Source organism: Tamandua tetradactyla, chromosome 4 (genome assembly GCF_023851605.1).
Source record: "Tamandua tetradactyla isolate mTamTet1 chromosome 4, mTamTet1.pri, whole genome shotgun sequence".
NCBI classification, from domain to species: Eukaryota; Metazoa; Chordata; class Mammalia; order Pilosa; family Myrmecophagidae; genus Tamandua; species Tamandua tetradactyla.
Genome location: NC_135330.1, coordinates 55,313,813 through 55,330,904, shown reverse-complemented (window position 1 = coordinate 55,330,904; position 17,092 = coordinate 55,313,813). Strand labels below are relative to the sequence as shown.

The following is a 17,092-nucleotide window of genomic DNA, read 5'->3' as shown; positions in this document are numbered from 1 at the left end:
TCTACTAAATGGAATTTGGTTGGTTGTGAGTTGAATTGTGTACCCCTTTTCTAGTTTGCTAGCTGCCAGAATGCAATATACCAGAAATGGAATGGCTTTTAAAAAAGGGAATTTAATAAGTTGCTAGATTAGACTTCTGAGGCCAAGAGGAAAAATGTCTCAAGTGAGAAGGCAAACAGTGAACACAGTCAGGGCTTCTCTCTCAACTGGAAGGGCACATGGCGAATATGGCGACATCTGCTAGCTTTCTCTCCTGGCTTCCGGTTTCATGAAGCTCCCCCGGAGGCGTTTTCCTTCTTCATCTCCAAAGGTCACTGACTGGTGGACTCTCTGCTTTGCATGGCTGTGTCGTTCTGCTCTCTCCCAATCTCCAGTTTTTTCCAAAATGTTTCCTCTTTTATAAGATTCCACTAAAGAAATCAAGACCCACCTGAAATAGGTGGAGACATGTCTCCACCTAATTCAATTTAACACCCACTCTTGAGTGAGTCACATCTCCATGGAGATAATCTAATTAAAGCTTCCAACATACAGTACTAAATGGGAATTAGAAGAGATGGCTGCCTTACAAAATGGGATTAGGATTAAAACATGGCTTTTTTAGGGTACATAAACCTTTTCATACATAAACCGGCATATACCCTCAAATATAACCTCCAATACTATAAATGTGACCTTATTGGGAAATAGGGTCTTTGAAGATGTGCTAGTTAAGATGAGGTCAAACTGGATTAATGTGGGTCCAATGAGGACACATAGACAGAGACACAGGAGAGAATACCACGTGAAGACTAAGGGAGAAATACATTTACATGTCAAGGAATGCCAAGGATTGCCAATAAACTCCAAAACTAAGAAGAGGCAAAGAATTCTCCCCTGCAAGTTTCAGATGGAGCATGGCCCTATTGATGTCTTGAATTTGAATTTACAGCTTCCAGAACGGTAAGACTATAAATTTCTATTATTTTTAAGCCACCCAATTTGTGGTACTTTGTTATAGCAGCCTGAGAAAACTAAGACATGGTTATCCTTTCTGTTACCATATAGCTTGATGTTTTGGTTAAGACCATGAACTCTGGAGTCAGAAAAATCTGGGTTTGTATACTGGCACTGTCAAGTATTAATTACGTGATTTGGAGGTAATTTACTTAAACTCTCTAAATCTCAGTTTACTTTTAAAATCAATAATAGTAACTATTTCATAGGGCCACTGGTGAAGATTAAATGAGATAATCCATACAAAGAACCTACCATACTTCAACTTTGGTAAGTGCTCAATAAATGATAGCAAATTAGGAAACCCATGTCAATCCCCTTAGACATCTTTTACACAATAATTTAATTATTTAGAGCTCCTCAATTAACATATAATGGGACTTAGATTAAGTTTCTGCCATTGTGGAATAATCAACACCATAATCCTCATCCACTGTACTATGATTTTCTGGTCAATATCTGAGGATTCCCATTAGCAGCTGTAACTAGTTAGTAAGTTCCAAGAGTTGCCTAAAGCAACTTTATCTGTAAACAAAATGTTTGCCTACGACCTTTAAGGTTTGTTACATCCATTAGCATACTTCCCAAGCAGTACCTGTAAAGGCTATAAGCAACATACCAAGAAATCACACAAGTTAGTTAGGCAATTTTTTTTTTAGCCAACCACTGCCATAGTTGCCTTTTATTGCATTACAGACCTATTTCTGCCCCATAGTGGTTCTTGGGTATACCTGGCTCACTAAAGGAGTCATTAGGTAACATTTGCCATAAAATGCTCTCCAGAGAATCGAACAGAACAAACTATAAAATGTCATAGAACACATGGCGATTTTCCCTTCCAGGTAGATAAAAGGAGCATCAGAGGACTTCCGGAGAAGATGGCGGCTTAGTAAGACGCGCAGGTCTTAGTTCCTCCTCCAGAAAAGCAACTAAAGAAACAGAAACAATACGAAACAGCTCCCGGAGCCACGACAGAGACCAAAAAGACAGCGTACCTCATTCTGGAACGGCTGAATGGGCAGGGAGAATCCGCTGCGGTGAGATACCCGAGGGGCGCACATTTTCCCGGCCGGGGCGGCTGGCGACTGGGGTCCCCTCCACGCACGTGGCTCCCCAGTCTGACTAGGAACGTTGGATAGAGGGGCTCTCCCGCCACGCTTGGCGTCTCAGGCCAGCTGGGCAATTTGGACCGGCATTCCCCCAAGCCGCGGCTGCCGGCGACCCCCCCTCCACGCGGTTTCCCGGCCGACTGCGAGATTCGGATTGGCAAGTTAAAGGAGCCACAGCATCTTTTACTGGTGGGCCCCGCAGACAGACGAGCGCCACGAGCGCCACCTACTGGGCAGGAAAAGAAAAACAGAGCCCAGAGATTTCACAGAAAAACCTTTCAACCAGCCGGGTCCCACACCCAGGGAAATCTGATCAAATGCCCAGACACCAGCAGAAAATAATGGATGACACTTGGAAAATTGAAGATATGGCCCAGTCAAAGGAACAAACCAATAGTTCAAATGAGATACAGGAGCTGAGACAACTAATGCTGAATATACGAACAGAAATGGAAAAACTCTTCAAAAACCAAATCAATAAATTGAGGGAGGACATGAAGAAGACATGGGCTGAACAAAAAGAAGAAATAGAAAATCTGAAAAAACAAATCACAGAACTTATGGGAGTGAAGGACAAAGAAGAAAAAATGGAAAAAACAATGGATACCTACAATGGTAGATCTAAAGAGACAGAAGCTACAAGTAGTGAACTGGAGGATGGAACATCTGAATTCCAAAAAGAAACAGAAACTATAGGGAAAAGAATGGAAAAACTTGAGCAGGGGATCAGGGAACTGAATGACAATATGAAGCGCACAAATATACATGTTGTGGGTGTCCCAGAAGGAGAAGAGAAGGGAAAAGGAGGAGAAAAACTAATGGAAGAAATTATCACTGAAAATTTCCCAACTCTTATGAAAGACCTAAATTTACAGATCCAAGAAGTGCAGCGCACCCCAAAGAGAATAGACCCAAATAGGCGTTCTCCAAGACATTTACTAGTTAGAATGTCAGAGGTCAAAGAGAAAGAGAGGATCTTGAAAGCAGCAAGAGAAAAACAATCTGTCACATACAAGGGAAACCCAGTAAGACTATGTGTAGATTTCTCAGCAGAAACCATGGAAGCTAGAAGACAGTGGGATGATATATTTAAATTACTAAAAGAGAAAAACTGCCAACCAAGACTTCTATATCCAGCAAAATTGTCCTTCAAAAATGAAGGAGAAATTAAAACATTTATAGACAAAAAGTCACTGAGAGAATTTGTGACCAAGAGACCAGCTCTGCAAGAAATACTAAAGGGAGCACTAGAGTCAGATATGAAAAGACAGAAGAGAGAGGTATGGAGTAAAGTGTAGAAAGAAGGAAAATCAGTTATGATATATATAATACAAAAGGCAAAATGGTAGAGGAAAATATTATCCAAACAGTAATAACACTAAAAGTTAATGGACTGAATTTCCCAATCAAAAGACATAGAATGGCAGAATGGATTACGACCCAGCAATACCACTGCTAGGTATCTACTCAAAGGACTTAAGGGCAAAGACACAGACGGACATTTGCACATCAGTGTTTATAGCAGCATTATCTACAATTGCAAAGAGATGGAAACAGCCAAAATGTCCATCAACAGACGAGTGGCTAAACAAACTGTGGCGTATACCTACGATGGAATATTATGCAGCTTTAAGACAGACTAAACTTATGAAGCATGTAATAACATGGATGGACCTAGAGAACATTATGCTGAGTGAGTCTAGCCAAAAACTGAAGGACAAATACTGTATGGTCCCACTGATGTGAACCGACATTTGAGAATCAGCTTGGAATATATCATTGGTAACAGAGACCAGCAGGAGTTAGAAACAGGGTAAGATAATGGGTAATTGGAGCTGAAGGGATATAGACTGTGCAACAGGACTAGATACAAAAACTCAAAAATGGACAGCACAATAATACCTAAGTGTAATGTAAACTATGTTGGAACACTGAATGAAGCTGCACCTGAAATATAGTTTTTTGTTTGTTTGTTTGTATCTTTTGTTTTTGTTTTTTTCTTTTTCCTTTTTTTATATATATATTTTTATTAGTAATATTATTTTAATTCTCTTCTCTATATTAACATTCTATATCTTTTTCTGCTGTTTTGCTAGTTCTTTTCCTAAATCGATGCAAATGTACTAAGAAATGATGATCATACATCTATGTGATGATACTAAGAATTACTGAGTGCATGTGTAGAATGGAATGATTTCTAAATGTTGTGTTAATTTCTTTTCTTTTTTCGATTAATAAAAAAAATTAAAAAAAAAAATGTCATAGAACAGACCTTTGCCATCACAAATTTAAGATTCAAGGCTTTGATTCTCAAACAACTTCCAAGGATTTTGACATGAAACAATTTGTGAATGTACTTAGGAACAAATTTAAAACATTTTGAGCATGATAAGTGGGGATCAGTTGCTTCACTGGCAAGTAAGCCTAATAGCAGCTTCAACATGTTTTCCTGGCTTTATTGTTCTCTCCTATCCATATTTATGCATTTATTGTTAGGTGTCTGAAGATGCTGTGTAACATTTTTGGCCACTCCAGTTTATATACTTTATGTGGAAATTATATCTTCTAACTAGGGGATTCAGGGAGATCTGGAATAAATTGCGTCAGTAATATCAAATTTCCATTGCATTTCATCTTCCAAAAAGTGAGGGACATTATAACAGCCTACAAATTACTCATTCAAAAACATTCCTGATTCCTAATGTTGAAACTTGTGATTCTAAGTGAATACTTCCGCCTAGAATATTTTTTTGTTTTAATACATTGATATATGAGGATATTTAATGTATTTATTTCAGTACATTGCTGACTCTATAAGGAACAATTTAAATTTACCTACAAATGTAGCTAAGACATTTCTTGATCAGCTGAAGAGAAATGCATCTCTAATATGTAGTAGTCAACATAACTTAAATTGGGATACTCACACAAATAGATAAGACTGAATCTATTTGAATGTTTCAAAATGAAACATCTTAAGGGTTCATTTTGAATAATAAACTTTTTTACATAATCTGAAAAATTAATTTGTCCAAATGTTATACTATTTCAAGTTGATATTTTGATGTCATATAACATCCCTTCTTAGTTACGTTATAGGCTCATTTGTGTGTGACAAAGGCCCAGGAGAAAAGATTATTTATCCCTCATATGAATCTGAATAACCTTGTGGTTCAGGTCCATAAAGCCATGAGAAGCACCAACACTTTTCTTTCATGATGCTTTGCCACTCCTGGAGAGTTGCTTTCATTCTTACGGTCTGAGATGGTTCACCACTGGGTCTACATCCCACACAGAAGGAACACAGTAAGAAGGGGACAACATGCTCCTCTTCCTTAAAGCATGTCTTAAAAGTTGCACACATTATTTCTGTTAATATCCCATCCTATTGGTCAGAACTTACTCACACTGTCATTCTATCTACATGGGAGGCTGGAAAATATAATCTTCACTCGGGGCAGCCATTTGCCAGGTAAAAAAGTCTATCACAATGGAAGAAAACAGGGAACAAGCACAATGTCTGCCCCTCTGCATCACTGAATTCCAAATGCCAAAAGATAAATGTCCATCAAAATCAATAAATTCTCAAATATTTAATTTGATAATTATTCACTTTATCTTATTTGCAAAGATAATAAGAATGGAATGTTTTGGAGATAATAAGTGATTAGATTGACTGCATTGATTTAAGAAACCAGTATTGTCAGTCCATTTCTCTCAATAGCTTTCGTCATGTTTCTTAACATCACTTGTGCTTCTCAGCCTCCTCATGCGTAGGAACAGCACTTAATTTATTAGATTGCAGTTTTGTTTATGATAGGGAAAATTAGAGAAATAGTTCATGGCGATTAGGAATATGAAAGCGGAGGAAGGACACATATTCAACAAATGCCTCCATCCACAGTCAGTCCCACACAAGTGACATGGACTCGAGGTGCCTACCACCCAGCTCAGGGTCTCAATTTCTGAGTCAGGAAAATAGAGAAATGGGCACGTTAGTAACATTTATTCATAGACACTTCTACAATTGAACTCTCTTCCTTCATTCCCATCCTCTGCCCCAAATGCATTTCTGGAAAACACTTGAGAAGGCTTGAAAACAACATAAAAACACTTATGAAGAATACTTACAAAGCAAAGTATCAAAAGTAAAAAGAGGTAGTGCAAGGGTAGCTAGAGGTGTGAGGGTGGTTCAGTGGCAGAATTCTCGCCTGCCCTGCAGGAGGCCTGGGTTGGATTCCCGGCCCATGCACTTCCCAAAAAACAAGTCAACAAACCAACAAAAATTCAACAAATGGTGCTGCAATAACAGGATACTCACGTGGAAAAAGAATGAAATGTGACCCCTACCATACAGCATACAAAAAAAGGGAAAAAGAATGAAGTAGAAAATAAATATTTAACTTTTAAAGGCAAGAGGAAGGAAAGAACAATAAGCTGGATAAGGGGGATGAACGTGAGTAATGGTTATGCAATTCTCTGGAGAAACACCCACAGCAAAGCTTTCAACACTGATGAGAATATTTTTCATAAGTAAAATTCAGTAAAAGAGTATTCACTTAAATTTCTGGTATTGTTGGTCGAACTTATGTTCAGTGAAAAAGATGAACTACTACCCCTGTGTCTAGTAAAAATGATGGAAACCATTTTTGGATGGTGAGAAAAAGCCTTTACGCATGCACTCACACACACGCACACACACGTACACACACATTATAAATAGGATCCAACAAATCAAAGTATTTGTAATCAAAATTACTTTTCAGACTCTTATGCTGTGGGTGTTTTTTTCCTACCAAAAGTTTAATTTTATGTTTGTTTTTACTTTAGAGTGCAAGAGAAAGTCAATGGCTGCATGGAGGAGGGTAGGTCTCCTTGCAGCATTCCATTCCCATGAGCAATGCAGATTTGACAAGATGTGACTTCTTACTTACCAGGTGGGTAAAGGTGTGGTAAACAGCCCACTTGATGTACTTTTAATTGTTGCTTTTCTTTTCTCTGCAGCCTTCCAGGTGATCCAGAGGAAAAATTTCACAATCATTTAGGTATTTCTTTTTTAATATAAATCATTTCTTGAATGGTAAAAGGATATACTTTATCATTAGTTATAATAACCCTGTTTTTACTTTTGTTTTAATTTAAAATAGTGGCTATGTTCCACAGTAGGTGATGTCATTGTTTTTAAACTGTCACAGTGAAATTAAACAGCATGAATCCGCGTGCTTCCTTTATCCTTTCTAAAAATGTGTATTGAGAGTCTCTGTGAAATGCCCTCACTTGTGTCCCTCAAGTTGTTCCTACCTCGGTTATCATTTGGTAAATGGCATTGTCATCCACCCAATTGCAGGCCAAAAACATTACAGACATCCTTGGGTCTTTCTTTCATATCCCACTTCCTATAATCCACAAATGAGATTGGTACAACCTCCAGTGTTTATCCTGAAACCAATGATTTCCCACTCTCTCTGCTGCTGAAATCCTGACCACTTATCTGGAATTGCTCAAAGTCTCCCAGCAGAAGCCCTCACTTCTAGTATTGCCCCCTACCATGTGTTACCTTCTCAGTGTTCTTTTTAAAGCATAAGTAGTATCATAGCACTTCCTTGCTTAAAACTCTGAGGTTGCTTCCCACTACAATTAGAATAAATCACTAATTCCTTGCATTGCCCATAAGAACCTGCAAGAACTGATTGACCCTTGTTTTTCTGACCTCATCTTCTGTCACCCACCAACCCTATTCAGTGAGCTCTGGGTACTTGGGGTCCTCCATGCATCCCTCAAACACAGCAAGCACATTCCTTCGTCAGGTCTTTGCATCTGCAGTTCTTTCTACCTGAACCCTTTTCTCTACCATGGCAGAATGGCTGACCCCTTTTCCTCCTTTAGTCTCAGTTCTAAAGTCACCACCTAAGAGACACCTTCCCTGACAATTCTGATGGTCAAGACTTTGAAGAGTCAGATTTTGCCCACAATACAATTCAAATCATCGTAACCCTATCACAACTCTAAAGAAAATTGATTTTCAGTTGTGTGGACTTGCATGTTGAAAAACTGGGAAATTTTGGTTGAGTTGTAACAAAGTACAGAATTATGGAAAGAGCATAGGTTTAGGGTAAGACTGAACTTAAATCTTAGCTCATTAACTTACTGACTTTATGTCCTTGAGAAATTTATACCTTCTAGAGTTTAGTTGTACCTCTTCTGTAAAATGAGTATACAATATCAAACTTATGGATTTGTTGTAAGAACAATTTAAGAAAATGATAGATGCATATGGGAGATAGTAGATAGTTTAATGGGACTAGTTTTGGGTTTTATTTGTCTTATTCTCATATAGTAGGCTTCCTATGCATATTGCTTATGTATGCTGTAATTGCTTCTTTGAAGGTGAAAGCAACTACAGCATACTTAAGCAATATGCATAGGAAGCCTACTATATGAGAATACTACCACCCAGCTCAGGGTCTCAATTTCTGAGTCAGGAAAATAGAGAAATGGGCACGTTAGTAACATTTATTCATAGACACTTCTACAATTGAACTCTCTTCCTTCATTCCCATCCTCTGCCCCAAATGCATTTCTGGAAAACACTTGAGAAGGCTTGAAAACAACATAAAAACACTTATGAAGAATACTTACAAAGCAAAGTATCAAAAGTAAAAAGAGGTAGTGCAAGGGTAGCTAGAGGTGTGAGGGTGGTTCAGTGGCAGAATTCTCGCCTGCCCTGCAGGAGGCCTGGGTTGGATTCCCGGCCCGTGCACTTCCCAAAAAACAAGTCAACAAACCAACAAAAATTCAACAAATGGTGCTGCAATAACAGGATAATAAGACAATAAAGTCTTAGGTGGTGACTTTAGAACTGAGACTAAAGGAGGAAAAGGGGTCAGCCATTCTGCCATGGTTAAGTACCATGCTAAGTACCTTAGGATAAGACTGGATCTCACAGACATTTGTGAAAGTCACCTCATGCAATTAAATTCCTAGAGTGCGTCATACCCAAAACGAACTGAAAAGAAAAAGGTGCAGAATTATCTCATTGGGTGGTCAAGCATTTTAAATATTTGAAAGTAACTTGAAATATTGAAAGCATGTAAGATTGTCCCTACTCATTTGTTTAACAAATATATGTGGGACACCAAGCTTTGTTTCAAATGCTACAGATATTGCCGCATAACAAAAGACAGGCCAAAGCCTCTGACCCCAATGACCTTGCACACTTACAATGACATTTCATCTATCACATCTTACTCTTCATCCTAAATGATAAACCTGTGTCAGGGGACTTGGATTTTTTTCTTAGCTCCACCCACCTGTCACCATGTGATTTGGGTCTAGCAACAGTTTCTCTGGACATTACTTTCTAAGGAGTTGCACCAGGTTATCTCTCAGTCCATCCATCTCCAAACACTATGATTCTATGATTATACAAAACACTACCTTTGGTATAAAGAAAATGTGAGGTTATAAACCTTGAAAAAATGCAATTAAAAATCACTACACTCATTAATATGCATGTTTACTAATCTATTAAGTCAAACATATTAGCTTTTTCCAACTATTTTTTCCCATATTAATATTTAGAGCTGAGATGAGGAGAAGATGAAACCTGTTTGCAACAGAATTATCTTAATTTTCTTTTATTATAAGTAATAGTCTAAGATTTTTAACTGCTAAATATTATATTCTTCCCTTATTTGTCTGAATGCCAATGTACATATTTGTTCTCTAAAAAACAACCAAGAAGCATTTTTGTAAGGCCAATGGTATGTATCCAAACACCACCCTCATTAAAATAAAATCTATTTCCCCCAAAGCATGCACCTTTTGTCATCCTCATTACTACTTGCATTGATTTTTTTCATAATGTTCATTTTTACACAATCCAAATGCATTAACCATCAAGAGATGATTGTCAAGTAGGTGCTATGGTTCATTCTCTTCTAGCTAAAGAAAACATTTTCAAAAAGAAAAACTTTTTTTTTTTGTATTGACAAGGTATCCAGGTTACATCTTGATAATCAATTTATAACAGAGAGTAAAAAATGTCAGATGGAATGTTGTTGTTTTCTTTTTCCTCTCGGTCTCTCTTTGTCCCTTCACACTGTCAGGAAGGTTCCAGCCATTCAGATGGCAAGACTGTGCTGAATGAAGGCGACATGCTCCTCTGGCAGTGCGTCTCTCCTTTCCATTATGGGGCTTTATCAGGGCTAATTAGCATTCCTCAGAGCTGGAGCTCTTTGAGGGACAGGTAACCATGGAGTGTCACACGCCTATAGGTGATCAGCAAGAGTCTGGCTTATCTTTTTAATTAAAAATTAGAAAGGCTTTATAGAAAATGCTTAGCATTTCCTGATGCATGCTGCAGTGCTAGGTTGCCATGCTGGAAAGAATAATAGTAGTGTCAAAAGAAAAGGTGATGCCATCTCAAAAGGAATGGAGGAAAATACCACGTTAGTTGGATACAGGAAATATGTTTACTGCTCTCCCTAAGAACGAATATTCAAAGGAAAATACAAAAAGGTAAAAAATCATATATTCCACAAAGTTCATTTAGATAATAATGCTCCCCTCTTCAAAATTTTAGAAATAATACTTTAGTTATTAACAATAGGACTTTATTGTCATTTAGAAAGTATTATAATTAAGAATCGGGAATAAGATATGCAATTATTACTGAATTACACATGGTTAACTTTGATTGCTGCTGATGAGAAATATAATAGCAAAACATAAAGTTATGAAGTTATTAATCATGTATTTCAATCCTAAAAAAAATTGAAAAAAATCCCTTAGTGTACAAACACTGGACCTCATCTTGGGAATTGATGTCAGTAGGCAATGACATGTCCTTCCAACAAAGTAAATATTTTAAGTAGGGCAAAGTGGTGAAGTAACTATTGTCACTTTAGCCTGGTAATCTGGTTTCAGGGAAAAAATGAACAGAAATGCTATATTTTAAGAGAAAATCAGGATAATCTTCCCACTTAAAAAATAGGTAAATAATTGGAATAGATAAGAATCAATTTTAATTTTCCACAAAGAAAACTGCTTTATTTTCTTTTAGCTGTCTCCATCTAATAAAAAAATTTAATTTAAAGTGCCTCTCTCCTTCCTGTTTTCATTCAAAAGTAAGATTATCATCAAAACTCTCTGTTCTATTATTCTGGTCAGCAGAAAGCCAGGAAGGTCTTAAAGTTTTAGGGAAGTGCCTATCTCATGAGTTTGCCTGTCTTATTTCAGCTATGGGGAAGGGTGTTTCTGTTCGCTAAAGCTGCCAAATGCAATAAATCAGAAATGGACTGGCTTTTACAATAGGGATTTATTTGCTTACAATTTACAGTTCTTGGTCCATGAAAAGGTCCACCTCAAGGCATCAACAAGATGATACTTGGACTCAGAAGACAGGCTGCTGGCATGTGGGACACCTCTGTCACATGGGAAGCCACCTTGCCAGCTTTGGCTAGTCCTTCTCACCGAAGTTTTTTTGCTTTCATTGTCTGGCTGCTGCATCCTTCAGCTTCTCTGGGTGCTTTTCTGAGTTTCATCTCTCTGCTTCTGTGTGTGCTTTATCCTCTTATAAAGGACCCCAGTAAGAGATGAAGACCCACCTTGAATGAGGTGGGTCACATCTTAATTGAAATAACTAATCAAATGGTCTCACCTACAATAGGTTTATACCCACAAGGATGGATTAAAAGAAGATGGCCTTTTCTAAGTACATAATAGCTTCAAACAAGCACAGTGGGGAAGACTGCAAACCAAGCCAGAGTAAACTAGACTATTATTTCAGAGTACTTCTATTAAGAGAATAATTCCCCACTAAGACAGAATAATACTGTTAGTTGCATTATTTTATAGCCATGCTGCTTGTTGATCCCCATTGTCCATCTAGGATCTTTCTTCTAGGGTCGAAGCTGAATGAGGAAGCAAATTTTAATTCCAGAAGATTGTTTCTCACAATATGTGAGCAATGGTCAATGTCCATCACATGACTCATTAAATCTCTATTTAAATGACTTTTCTTATAAGCATAATTCCTCAACTTTCAAAATTTCCACAAGAATTTTCTAGAAAACAGATTTCCTTCTCTGCTTTTACAAATCTACCTCAGTAAGTTGAACTTGCTAATTACTGTTGTCTTTACTTTAAAAAAAGAAATCATTATGTTTCAAGAATTTCAAAACTTGTGAGGTTTTTTTCTGAAATTCTTCTAACCCCAACAGAATTCTACCATAAGAGTAAGAAATTTTTCTGTTTAATAGCATAACACAGAGTTTTATTTTGAAGTATACAATACTTGTACCATAATGAAGAAAGGTGGCTGTCACTTTCAACTCTGTAATTTACATGCATAAGGTATATTAATTTTCCTAATTGAAGCCAAAACAAGAGAAACACTGACTTGGACAGATGCCACACATTTAAAAACAATCCCATTAAGAATCAGAACTCCATAAAACTGTATAGATTTGGAATATTGACTGTTTCATGACAATCTCCAACTGTTTATTTTAAAAATAAACACATTAAATTATTGGATATTTAGAAGCGTTTTCCTTCATTTCCAGTTCTGAATATTTGCAGACCAACCATGTTTAGCTCTTCTGCTTACATTTTTCTGTAAATACTAAAAGAAAATGAAAAGTTTACAGGACACAAACCTCTTTATCACAGATTATACTTAATTAGTGAACGGGAGGTAGCAATACTCCAGTGCTCCCAACTGTTGGATTAGCAGATCTCTAGTTAATTTGTATCTTCTTACTTCATGACTGGCTATCCCCTACTATGAAAGAGGGAGAGCTGTCAGCTGGCTGTGGTTATTAATAATTTTTAGAACATATTGATGATTCTAGAAGCTTGCAGGTGACCCTCATGAAATATTTTTGTTTTGTTTTCCTCCTGGACGTAGTCTTTCTGATTTTCCAGTGTTCCCTAGCATAAAATAAAGCAAAAGCCTCTTATTGATATAGTTTAATCCTCTCGTTTTATAGATGAAGAAACTGGGGCACAGACAGGTTATTTGGCCCTCAACTAACTAGTTTCAAAACTGGAACTGAAACTGAGATTCATAATGCCCTCTCCAAAAAAATTCTCCACGGGTAATTCCATTCCACTGGCCTTCTCACCAGATTCCACATACACTTGTCATGAGTTGACTCAGAATTGACTCACAGAGTCAACAAACAGCACAAAAGCCATGTTTTGCAACATCCTGCCATAAACACCCTTTCATCAGATCTAAGGCCTGGTTTGCTTCGATGTTAATAACTTACGAAGATGTTGATTTCTTAACCTGAGCTATTGGTATGCTATTATTCTTCATCTTTGTAACAAACAATTCCCAAATCGCTTCTATACACACTCTCATGTGCCACTTTTTCATCACAAAACATTAGCTTTTGAGGGGTAAAAAGAAATGAAAACACCATACTTGATCCTCTAAGATGTCACTATTTTACACATCTCAACATCAATGCAAAGAAAATTAGAATAGCAAATTTTAAAATTACAATAGACAAGATTTATTTTTTAAATCGGGCATGCCTTTAATTTAAAAAACTGGAATTAGTTTATAAAAAATGCTGTGTCACATTCGTACATTAGATTTTTCTTCTCTAATTTTCAAGGTGTTACTATATTGGTAAGAAAAATAGCATCTCTTAGGATCTAGCCCAAAAGGCTGAAAGTCAATTGATTTGGTAATTTATCAAGAAAGAGGAAGAAAGGAAAAGGCAACTGGAGGCTAGGAATTTTGTTGCTGTTGTACTTTTTTTAAAATAACATCATCTTTTATGTTTAAATTTCCATATTTTTCTTATAAAGTCACAAGAATTTGCTTTCATTTTTCCATAAGGCATTTTTTCATCATCCAAGCATCTTTTCCTTTTTAAATTTTCTTAGAGTTAAAGCCATAAATAAGAGAACTTAAACCACTAAAATGACAAGCGTTGTTATCTTAATTCAGCCAGACCTGGTAAATTCTATCAAAATAGTTAAATAAGAACCACATTATAAAAATATTAGGGAAAAAAAAACGATTAGGCAATTCTGCAAACTCAAAGATGAAATTGTACTGCACAAAATGTGTGCAAACATATACAAGCATATAGCCATGTCGAGAGTTAGCTCAGATTAGTTTTAAAGTTCGCTTTAGTAGATTTAATTCGAGTTGTCCCCTTGGCAGTTGTGTTGACTTGTGTTTACTTTGAACTCATTCACGAGCCAGAGGAAAATAAAATGTGCACAACCACTCCCAAAAAGATCAGTGCCTGGTGGACGTGGCCCAGGTTTCCTTCCACCCACCTCCAGGCCTGCTCTGCGTGTCATGAGGGTGGGAGACCCGCAGGGAAAGGCCGACAGCCCCACGACCTGACCAGGCAGAGTCCGGAACTCAGGGCCCAGGCTGTGGGCGACACTGCCGGCTCCGGTCTCCTTGTTGGAGGCCAGCAGTTCCCGGCGGAAGCCAGGGCTTGGGTGCTGGAGCTGAGGCAGCGAGCCTGGGTCGTCTGGGCCGCGTGTCCCCCCTGAGCGTGGGCAGGCTGTGGGCAGGGCGGGCGAATGGCTGCAGAACTCGCGGGCCGTGTCTGGACGCAGCAAGGGGCTGGACAGGCAGCCCTTGCATCAGGAAGCTGGAGCGGGGAGGCCCTGACACGCCCTGCTCGTCTGGACACTGTTCCACAGAACAAGAATCCCCATTCCCGTCCTCCCTGTCCAGGCACTCAGTGGGGACACGGTCCACGCCCGGGCACTAAAGGAGGTGAGGGGTGGTTTGCTAGTGCCACTGAGCAGCTGGGGGCGACACCCGGGCTGCCCACCACGTTCACTGCTCTGGAGTCCAGTGGCATCAGGGAGAAGCCGCTGCCACACAGGACTAGGTGCTGGACCACGGAAGCCACAGAAGGTCACAGAGGTCACCGTCGTGGGCGCCGCTCCCCGGTGGGGCCCAAAGGATGAGTTCATGCCGCGGACCCAGCTCCTCCGCCGCGGGTTCAGCGTCAGCATCTGGGGCGGGTTCACCTGGAAGGGGCTGATGGCGGCCGCGGCCGAGACCGAACCTGGTGCCAAGAAGGGGTTGAGGGACAGGACTGGGCAGGGTTGACTTGGTCACCAGGGAGTCCAGGTTCACTGCTGCCGTGTTGGGGTACAGAAAGGACTCGGGTGTTTTCCAACCACTGCTGAGCTTGCTTAAGGTGATTGTCAGGGGTGAAAATCCAAGGGGCCTGTGCTGGTAGCTACGTTGTTGGGGGAAAGCAGAGTGGCCACGCACTCCACTTTTCTCCCTGTTCCCAGGTTGTCAAATTCAGAAAAGTCGTCTTTAATTGAGCCATTCAGATTACTGAAGAGATCAAAGGACCCAGAGGTGGACATAGGCTTGGCAGCCGGGGTGGAACCCCAGACGCCAGAAATTCGTTTCCCAACACCAGGGGGAAGGCAGCAGGGAAGCAGCCCAGGGATCTGAGTTCTTGGGTGTAGAATGTGTGCTGGCGGTGCTAGGTACTCCCCAGGTATCTACAGTTGTAGCAGATTTGGCCCCATAACAGCCAAGGGTCTGAAGTGCTGCTGGAGCCATTGTCCCTCCCCAGGGGTTGGTGTGGTAAGCCACGGACTACTGGCCCCAGGGCTCCGCTTCATGGGCAGCAGAGCCTGAGCTGGGGAATGAGTCTATTAAATCCACCAGACAAGTTTGCTGTGGGTGAGAGCCATGCTCTTTCTTTTGGGGAGCTGTTATGGTATGTTTTTGGCTTTCTTTGAGGGCCACCTGCCAACTCAGGTTTTGCCCCGCGCAAGCGTCCTTCTTGCTCAGCTACTTCTCTGCTCATGGCAAACCCCAGCTGTAGCTGCAGCTCCTCTTTCCTGCTGGCCTGGGCCAGGTCTGCTCCAACTCGGGAGGATACCCGCAAGGAAGTGCAATCACAGTAGGACACCCGTGAGCCCTGGGCTTTGCCTTACTCTCCGAGTAGCTGGTGGAGGGGTTGCGCTGGTTAGACCCGGGCTGAAGGTGCTGTGGTTGCTGCCCATGCCGGTGCCACCTGAGCTATGCACTTCTTGGTTTTCAGAGCTTAGACCCGCTTGTTGCTCAGTGGCTCCTCGTTCTTCAGCAGGGCCACCAGCTACTTGGTCTTTTCATGCACACTGATGCCTTGGTCCTTGCCGTCACGGTTGGCGTACTGGCAGTCTTTCAGCATCTGAAGGAGAAGACGTTCTCACTGCACTGCTGGGCCACATGCTCAGAGTCCATTTTGATGAAGTCCAGCAGCATCAGTGCCTTGTACACTTGCTGCCAGTTCTTGCAGTGGTGGTTGAGCCACCTCCACACCGTGCTCCTGATCTTCAAGAAGGCCACCAGATTGTAGGTCAGGTCCACAATCTCAGTCATCAGGCAGCTATTGGGCCCCACTGGCCTCATGGACTTTTATGTTGGCCTGGGAGTAATTGTTCATGATGTTTTTCATCTGCCATCTGATAGAAGTCATGACTTTTTATTTTCTTATGTTACTGATCCATACCTGTCTTCAGCAAGTCTATGCCTTGTGATTTTGGATTTGGAGGTCAATCTGGGGCAAGATCCTGAGCAACCATTTCCTCCGCTGGAGCCTCTCACAGTGGGCTCTGCTCCATGATTTGGGGGACACCCATCTGTCTTACTCACAAGTGAGAATCCAGCATTTACCACTGAAGCTCCACTCCAACAGCCAGCTCGGGGCATGGCTGCAGTGGCTGGTGCCACTGGGGAGCCCGCAGGAGCCTCTGCTGCTGGATTTAACACCTACACACCATGACATGATGTTTCTTTAAAAAGTAAACCTTTTTGTTATAACTCCAGTGCAAAAAAACCAGTGGTAGGAAAAGAGAAAATCTTGTACAAAAGGATTCAAATATTGAATGAAATCTTTTATGGCCTTTCCAATCCCAAGGTCCTATAGAAATTAAAACAGATTATATTTAATATAAATAATATATAGATAATGTATGGAAAATATAAA

The 17,092-nt window shown here is 40.0% G+C and overlaps 1 pseudogene; it reads right to left on the bottom strand.

The window, feature by feature from the left end:
• Positions 1–14,729: 14,729 nt before the first annotated feature.
• On the bottom strand, positions 14,730–16,582 carry LOC143680241 (epsin-2 pseudogene; annotated as a pseudogene).
• Between the last annotated feature and the right edge of the window lie 510 nt (positions 16,583–17,092).